The 8410-nt window shown below is 44.4% G+C and overlaps 1 long non-coding RNA gene across 1 annotated transcript; it reads right to left on the minus strand.

Annotated features, from left to right (window-relative positions):
- Positions 1-1641: 1641 nt before the first annotated feature.
- Positions 1642-2254, minus strand: LOC103652966 (uncharacterized). The gene is made up of 3 exons (XR_565167.2): positions 2180-2254; positions 1999-2091; positions 1642-1779 (listed from the first exon to the last, which is right to left on the minus strand). It is a non-coding gene; the product is annotated as an uncharacterized lncRNA (long non-coding RNA).
- Positions 2255-8410: the final 6156 nt, after the last annotated feature.

The following is an 8410-nucleotide window of genomic DNA, read 5'->3' on the forward strand; positions in this document are numbered from 1 at the left end:
AACTGATCCTGGCACGTACATGGTTCGCATTCGGTTTGCCTTCTAAAACCGGGTGTGACAGTTGCTAATATTATATATTTAGCGACCAACTGTGGGTTGCTGTACTATAGATTTAGCAACCAACCGTAAGTCGTCATACTATACATTTAGCAACCAACAGAAAGTCGCCCTTTTTACAGTTGTTATTAGTAATAATATACATTTAATTAAGCACCACAAATCACATATTTTTATACACAAATCATAAAGACATACACAGTTAATCAGTATACCACAGTCATAGATCCATCACATAAACATAAAAGCACCACAATTATATATTCACAAAAGCACCACAATTATAATATCATTCACAACTAGATCATTTACAGATAGCTAGCTAGATCATTCACAAAAACTCCAGAGGTGATCAATCACAAAAGCACCACATTGATATCACTCTAACTTGAAGCAGTTCAAAAGCCCACAACTACATCACTAATGTTTCATATCACTCCAGCTATTGTTCAAAAGCCCACAACTACATCACTCTAGCTGCTCCAGAGTTGATCAGTCACAAAAGCACCAAAGCTACACTAATGCTTCAAGCAGTTCAAAAGCCTTCAGACAATCACTCCAGCTTCTTGTATCCTCCTGTTTTAAGGTACAAGCTTTCTTTGTCGAGAACACCCTAGAAAAAAGTACACCAAATTAGTATATTGTTGCTACATTTGCAAATCAAGGTTAATCATCATTAAGTTGATGGCTCATATAAATCTAAACACCAAGAACCTCTTGAACATTGCGAGCCATAATTTGATGCACCTCATAGAGTTCATCGTTCAATTTTGTGAGGTTTCTCTGAGTTCTTGTATCCAAATATAGTTTCTTAGTCTTATGGATGAATGTATCTAGAACAGAAAGAGGCATAAGTTTTAAAGTGGAAGAATTTGAAATGATAAACGAAGCAATGTTGTCAAGTGAACTCAGGAACCATACCAAACTTGATAAAAGCATATGGCCTTGCAGCAGTTTCAATTTGGTTGCCATTGACCCTCCATGAGACTTCACCATCCAAAGGTAAAGATCCTTTTGTTTTCTGCACTGTAATACATGAAGGAGGAGCTGAGGACAGTCAAGCTGTCCTCTAGATGCTCAAGAATTATTCCATCATAACTAGCCTAAAACACTGTGTGACAAAGCCAAGTAGCAACCAACTAAACAGGAAAACAACGGCACAAATTTGAGTGCCGAAGAGCAGATTTAACTAGACCTGTATTACTGTCTTGGAGCCAACATATGCTTCAATCTTTTTCCAGTCACGGTCAAAGCTGTTACACGAAAAGAAAGAAGGATTTATAGCATAATATGTAAGAAAGCTGCTCCAGATGTGTGACATGAGGCATTCTACAAGTATGAAATGTCCTTAAACTGCTAAAGCATCAGTTTAGGTGATAAGTCATCTATTTCAGGCTGCAACTCTCGCCCCATGTCGCCTCATGTGAGACAACGTGGCATGCCTCAGGACTAAAGTGGCATGCCTTTTAAAGGAGCTTACTATATCATCGTGGAAGATGGCATCTAATACTCTTTAGATTAGAATCATAAGATGGACAGTGGTCACCCTAATAAAACCACTGCATTAACCAGCCATAGATTTACCTCAGGATCCTGTTGCAGATCATCTGCATCTATCACAGGGGGTGGGCTCCCAAGTCCACATAATTCACTGTATATTGAGACAAGTTCGCCTATGCCAAGCTCCATGAAGGATGGTGGAACGACTTTATCAAAAGATGGCTGGGATAATGGAATTGTATATTATTAGTGGTACACATTAGGTAACATGTACACCACAGTAGCAAAATCTGCTAAAGAAAAAGACCTTGCAAATCAACAGGCATTTTCTTTTTGAAAAAAATAAAGGCAAGCACAAAAGTGGCGCGCCATAAGATAAAGCCTGTGAAAAGGAAGGGAAAAAAGGTAAACTGCATGTGAGAGGCTTAAGGTGCCAGATACCAGTATATCTAGAGGGTTCCGTATCAATATGAAATGTTTTCCCTTCTTCATGAGGTCGCTTGACAGATTTGGGAGATGTTGCTTTGAGATGTGCTATTCAAAGAAAAGAAAGGGGGTTATCATATATATAAATAAAACTTATCATTTCACAAAGCTGTGCAATAAGTTTCTGAAATAATACCTTGCAGTAACGATACTTTTTGTCCCCTGGGCCAAAAATCACCTCTTTGACAACCTTATTTCCATCAGGGTCCTACACCAGAAATATCCCCCAAATGACTCAATTATACAAAAGGAACGCAAAGCATCATTTTCTCGAATGCTCTGCTCTGGCCAAAAAAAAGAGGCGTGCAGGATTATGGTACTACATGATAGTATTTTCTATATAGAATTTGTCAGGATTAACTGAAACAGCAAGAAATATCCACCTAAATGTGGTCCTAGAGGCAGACATCTATTTGAGGCCATAAAAGGATATGAAAGCGGCATTGCAGCCTGAAGGCTTAAAACTGGCCACCAAAAAATTAGTTCCCCGTCTGCCAACTAAATCAGAACACAGAAAACCAAAAAATTGTCATGTGAGACAACGTGCAAAGGAAATGATTTGCCATCAGGATCTTTTACTTGAGGCACTTGGGAACTCAACTACTACATCAACCCCAACAACCCCTACAGGTGGTACAGAACTAGGCAAATCCTATACACAGATCCAGTAACAGTGGAATGGTGCGTAAGGACCTGAGTTCTAATAAGTTTGGATTCTGGCTATATTTATACAGATTTAGCAGCAGCTACACGTGAACACAGGCACTTACTAACCACACTGCAGGATTCAATCAGTGAGGAACCTCCAATGTTTGGGGGCTCTTTGTATGAGGCAGTGCTAGTTAGTAGTTGGACTAAAAAATCAGATCAAATTAGGCGGGGTTAGCTAGCTAGTTGGCTAACAACTAGTTGAAGACTTGCCCACCTAAGCCAATTTTTGGCTAGTTTTTCGTTAGCTAGCAATTAGTTGTCGTATCCAAAGTTCCAAACATACCCTTAGATCTACCATTTGACCGAAGACCGACCACTAAAGCACAGGAAGACACACTTGAGCACAATTCGCAGATTAACTAACCCCTGGCAACGGAGAGGAAGGAAGAGCAGGTGAGGCAGCAGGAGATGTCAGCGCCAGTGAGACAAAGCAAAGGTAAGCCGCCGCCGCCGCCGGAGGAGATGGGGGAGGGAGGGAGGGAGAGAGTGGGTCGACTCACAGCTGCAGTGCCTCGAGGAACTTGTCGTGCTCGGGGTCGGTCCAGCTCTCGCGCGACTTGGTGACGGTGGACGGCGCAGGCGCGCAGGCGCGCAGGCACAGCTCGAGGACGCTGGTCGGGCCTAGGGCTCAGGGATGCCGCAGGTTGGGGACGGTCGCCGGTCGCAGTCGCAGTCGCAGCTTGGGGACGGTCGCCGGTCGCAGCCGCGCAGGCCGCAGGCATAGCTCGACCGCTCGGGGCTCGGGGCTCGTCGCAGGCTCGCGCGGGGATGTGGCCTGGCCGCCGCCTGGGATGTGGCCTGTGCGCGCGCAAGAGAGAGGAAAGGAGGAGAGAGGTGAGAGAAGCGAGGGGAGAGAGAGCCGCTTGGGAGAGGGAACCAGGGCGACGGCGGCGGCTAGGGACCAGGGGCAGGGCGCGGTTAGGTCAAAGGGAGGAGCGGCGGCTGCTTCCTGATGAGCCCTAGTGGGCTTTAGGTTAGTTAGGTTTTTCTCTTTTTCTTTTCTAATTCCTTTCTAATTTCAAAATATAATTTTAAATAACCATAAAATTCATAATGATTAAACCAAAATTATTTATAAATAAAATATTAATTTTTGGACCAATAATTATTATATTATTTATTTAGTTTTTCATTGAAGAAGAAATAATATTCAGTATTCAAAATCAATCATGAGCATTCAAAAATCATTCCAAATACAAATAAATAACAAACACTTAAAAAAATATTACCATAATTACCATTAATAACTAAATGTATTATTTTTATTTGATGATTTTTATGGTGTTACAGAAGGGAGAGATAGAGGCGGCGGCGGCTGGGAGAGAAGATAGGGGAGCGCGCGGCTGCTAGGGTTAGGTAGATGGGCCCTTAGTGGGCCTTAGGGTTAGGGAGGGTTTTCTTTTTTTAATTTATTTCGAAATGCATTTTTAAATTACTCAAAAATTCATAAAAAATTACCAAATAAATAATAAGTATTTGAATAAAAATTTATTACCCTATTTATCGTAATAAATAAATTCATTATTTTTAGTTGATGACTTTTATAGTGTTACAACAACTCAGATATTGCATCATCTTCTGTAGGATGCTCGCTAAACTCATCATCATTGTTACCATGATTCACCACGCAATTTAGCGATCAATGTTTACTTGTTTTAATTAATTTTTAGTCACTAACATCTACATGTACGTTCAGGCTATAAGATTTGATAGTGATCCTTGCTCTATAGCGACCCACCGCTAGTCAACCCAAAGACATCTATAGCGACCAACCATAAGTTGTTAAATTTCTAGACTTTTAGCGACCAACCGACCGTTGCTACAAAAGGATTTAGCGACTGACCATCAGTCCCTAACCTTTAGCAACCAACAGTTGGTGCCTAATAAGGGTCGCTAAAGATCAACCGTCGTGTAGTGCTTGTGGTGGGCTTCTCGCCAGTCACCATCTCCTTCTTGGCGTGAGCTTCCGACATTACTTCGAGCGGTTAGGCTCTAATGAAGTACCGGGCTTTGATACCAATTGAAAGTCGCCTAGAGGGGGGTGAATAGGCAAATCTGAAATTTATAAAGTTTAAGCACAACTACAAGCCGGGGTTAGCGTTAGAAATATAATCGAGTCCGAAAGAGAGGGCGAAAACAAATCACAAGCAAATGAAAGGGGATGACACGGTGATTTGTTTTACCGAGGTTCGGTTCTTGCAAACCTACTCCCCGTTGAGGTGGTCACAAAGACCGGGTCCCTTTCAACCATTTCCCTCTCTCAAACGGTCACTTAGACTGAGTGAGCTTTCTCCTTAATCAAACAGGTCACTTAGACCCCACAAGGACCACTACAAACTTAGTGTCTCTTGCTTTGATTACAAGTGTCTTGAGAATAAGAATGGGGAAGAAGAAAGCACAATTGCAAAAGCCAAGCGACAAGAGCGAAAAATAACACACGGATCACTCTCTCTCTCAAGTCACTAATCACTAATGATCACTTGTCTCAATTGTGGAACTTGGAGAGTTTGGAGGCTTTGATTGTGTCTTGGAATAGATTGCTAGCTCTTGTATAGAATGTTGAAGGTTGGAATGCTTGGTTGAAGTGAATGGAGGTGGTTGGGGTTGTATTTATAGCCACCAACCACTTCCTAGCCGTTGCTCCAATTCTGCCGACCATGGACGGTCCGCGCACCTGGTCCGGACGGTCCGCCCCTGTACATCAACGGCTGAAATCGCAACGGTCAGCAGTAATGGCTATATCAACGGCTATAATGCATTAAATGTGTTGTCAGATGTCAGATAAATACAGTCGCGGACGGTCCGGTCGTGCACCCCGGACGGTCCGCGAGGACGCTATAATTCATTTTACCGAACCCGTCACCTTCGGGTTTTTCGGTTCCTCACATACCGGACGGTCCGCGCCTGAGGCCGGACGGTCCGCGCGTGGTCTCGGACGGTGCTTGCTTTCCCTCTGGACGGTCCGTAGTGTAGACTTGGGTTTTTGCATTGGTTCTGTCCGAGGGTCATCCTGGTGTCGCGGACGGTCCGTCGCAAGGGCCCGGACTGTCCGCGCTTAGTCTGTTTTTCCAAAAAGCTTCTCCTGTCCGGAATAATCTACGGTATTCCGGACAGTCGACTTAGAATAGTTGTAGATGAACCTTTGACACCTGTAGAACATATAATCTAGAGCAAACTAGTTAGTCCAATTATTTGTGTTGGCCAATTCAACCACCAAAATCATTTAGAAAAAGGTTTGACCCTATATTCCTTTCAGTTTCATATGACGAAAAACTAGGAGCAACATATTTCTCAAATGTGCGTGTTAATTTTCTAATTGTTTCTTCCAACCCTCCTGTTGGGGGCCTTCGGCTTCCGAAGGTCCTCAAAAACATGATTTAACAATGTTTCTGGAGTATAATGTGTGAACAGGTATCTTCGGACTTGAATCAGAAAGGGAGAAGCTCAAAAGATACGAAGGTTGACACAGTGCCGAAGCTGTGAAGCAGGAAAGCTTCGGCATGTTCGCAGAAAGGGGAACCGACTTAAAGATGAAAAGGCCATTTAGACCTCGATAGAATGCTATAGAATTATCACCAAATGTAAAGGGCATGTATGTAATTTTGTATGGGTTGTACCCCGTGCCTATAAATAGGAGAACAGTACCCCCGTACTGTTCACGCTGACTTGTCATTTGCTTTCGCATCACGCTTGTACTTTTGCCTTCCGCAGGACCGAAGGTACATTTGTAATTCAAAGTCATTTATATTCATTAGTACAAGTAGAGATAATTCTATGACAATATTTTAATGTTTATTTCATATTCTATGATTTATGTGAATGCTTCATTCTTCGTTGTTATGCTTACGAAGGTATGTCCTTCGTAACCTTCGTCCGAGATGCTTTATATCCCGAAGGGATATATCGTTATGGAGGACGAAGGACCTTAACACTTAACATTTTTTGTGTTGCCTTGTTCTTAATTCTTAGCATTTGAGAACAAGTCTCCAACATTGGCGCCCACCTCCGGTGAACTCACTTCCACTTCGAGTCTTCGTGAACACCTTCGGAAGCTATAGACCTTCGCTATGGCGCCGAAGAAAGCTTCAGCGGCTGGGGCTGCAGCACTACAACCGCTGGACCACAACCAGGAGACCGTCTCTCTTCGGGAGGCCAGAAGCCAGAAGAGAAAAGCTGTTAGCCCGACGCTTGAGGAAGAAGAGCTAGACCAAGAAATCAGAGAGATGGAGATGCTACATCAACAAGTGCAGAGGAAGAAGGAGAAGATGGCCCGCCTAGCTGAGTTGCAAAGGCAAATTGACGAAGCTTCTGAGGAAGTTCGCCATCTCACTCACGATGAGCAGAACAGAAGGCCTCATCAGAAAGACCTTCATCAGGAGGGCTTCGTCAACGAAGACGACTGGTATGATAATTTCCATCAGGGAAATTTTGTTTTTGATGATGCTTCTCCTCTGTCTGCTGAGCTGCAGGCTACTCCTTGGCCTCCATCCTATAAGCCACCCCAGCTCCCCATGTTTGACGGCCACTCCGACCCGAAGCAATTCTTGATGAGCTACGAAGCAACAGTGTCTTCGTACGGGGGCAACGCTGCAGTCATGGCGAAGTCTTTCGTCATGGCCGTCAGGAATGTTGCTCAGACCTGGTATTCCTCCCTTCGGCCAGGAACAATCACTTCATGGCAGAAGCTGAAGGATATGTTACTGACCAGCTTTCAAGGATTTCACACGAAGCCGGTTACAGCTCAAGCCCTCTTCCAGTGTATTCAGGATCACGAAGAATACCTTCAGGCGTATGTCCGAAGGTTCTTACGATTGAGGGCGCAGGCACCAACGGTGCCCAATGAAATCGTTATCGAAGCCATGATCAAGGGGCTTCGTCCTGGACCTGCAGCTCAATACTTTGCTCGGAAGCCTCCTCAGACCTTGGAGAAATTGCTCCAAAAGATGGATGAGTACATTCGTGCCGACAATGACTTTCGCCAGAGAAGGGAGGAGGCCTTCAGATTTTCTGAGATGACCAGGGGCTTCGGAGGGAGATACTACCCGAGGCATGTCCGTTCCATTCACAGCACTCAGAATGATGATAAGGGGAGTCAGCAAAACAGGCCGCAGTGCTCCTCACAGGCTTCGGGGCAACAACAAACTTCCTTTCGGCCACCAGCTCCAAGAGGCAGAGGCGCCAGGGGCTTCGGCGGAAGATTCGGAGATCAGCCAAGGAGACTGTTTTGCCTATTCTGTGGAGAGGGCAAGGGCCACACCACTAGGACGTGCCATGTTACAATCCAGAAGCAAAAGGAACTAGCCGAAGCTGCATCTCAACAAGCTCAGTCGAAGCAGGTTATGCATACTGCTTCGTTTCATCCGCCTTATGTCCCACAATACATAGACAACCACCCTGCGGCTTCTGTAGCTTCGGCAAGTCAACCTCAAGCTTCCTGGCAGCAGCTTCCGCCTCCACCTCCATTGCAGCAAGGTCAACAGCCAGAAGGGAGTCAATACGCTCCACAGCAGAGGGACTTCAGAGAACAGTCCGAAGCTCGCACAGTCAACAGCACTGTGCCAGAGTCGAAGCACATTTATTGACATATCCTACCTTTGATAGCAGTCTTTTCTATTCAGTTTTGTTTTCTGTCAAGCAAAAAACATTGATAGTTTCC

Source organism: Zea mays, chromosome 4 (assembly GCF_902167145.1).
Source record: "Zea mays cultivar B73 chromosome 4, Zm-B73-REFERENCE-NAM-5.0, whole genome shotgun sequence".
Taxonomy (NCBI): Eukaryota; Viridiplantae; Streptophyta; class Magnoliopsida; order Poales; family Poaceae; genus Zea; species Zea mays.